Genomic DNA, 984 nt, shown 5'->3' with positions numbered 1-984 from the left:
CGTGCACAGACGGGCGCACGGGCAGGGACGTGGTGCGCAGGGACGGGGTGCTCAAGCCGGGACAGAGAGCAGGGGCAGGGATGGAGCCAACAGGCAGCGATGGGGCGCACAGACTGAGGCGGCGTGCAGGCGAGGATGCGGTATTCGGGGAGGGATGGGGCGTGCAGGCAGGTATGGGGCACGCAGGCAGGCACAGGGCATGCGGGCAGGGCTGGGCCTTCCGGGGTGAGGCAAACGCAGATTGGGGCACGCAGACAGGGATGGGGCATGCCGGTAGGGATGGTTAAAGTAGGAACGGGGCATACTGGCAAGGGTGGGACGCAGCGGCAAGCACGAGGCAGGCAGGCATAGCCAGTCATGCAGGCACAGGGTGTGCAGAGCCAGGGTTGGGCCCCCCTCCCGCCGTGGTGCGCTGGTCAGCTTTCTCCGATGTGCCTGCCTGCTAAGGCTATGAGCATTTCTAGGGCACATTAGCTGAAATGCTGGTGTGCTGTGCCACTTACTGCTCACGTCTGCCTGGAGGTAAAGGCTGCAGATGCTTGGCCTGGGAAGGAAAGCCCCTTCATCCAGCTCTCAGCTGCCATCAAGCTTTCCCTTGAAGGTGTTGGCTAGTACCTGCAACTCCAGCATCTGCTAATAGAACAGTCAAAATGCAAGTTGTGGCAATCAAACGAGAACATCAACCTGGCCAAATTTGTGTTGGCCGCTTGTGAAAGGTTCGTGGCAGCTCCTATAAGTCTCTTGCAAAACCACAAGAAAAATGTATTGTTATTACACACGTTTCAAAAGCTCCCACTGCGAGCCTATTCGAATGCTCCCATAGCATCTAGGCACTTGTATTTACATACTTGGATTATCCCTGGAAAATGCACACCTCATTGAAGAGCCAAATAAATCATATGGGAATCCTAAATAAAACTATATGTTGTTGAAGCAGCATGTGCATGGACTAAAGACTGTCACATTTTTCTTCATCTTTTATGC

The sequence above is a fragment of the Pygoscelis adeliae genome, unplaced genomic scaffold (genome assembly GCF_000699105.1).
Source record: "Pygoscelis adeliae isolate BGI_AS28 unplaced genomic scaffold, ASM69910v1 Scaffold45, whole genome shotgun sequence".
Taxonomy (NCBI): domain Eukaryota; kingdom Metazoa; phylum Chordata; class Aves; order Sphenisciformes; family Spheniscidae; genus Pygoscelis; species Pygoscelis adeliae.
The sequence above is the reverse complement of the archived record's forward strand: the minus strand, read 5'-3'. Positions refer to the sequence as shown.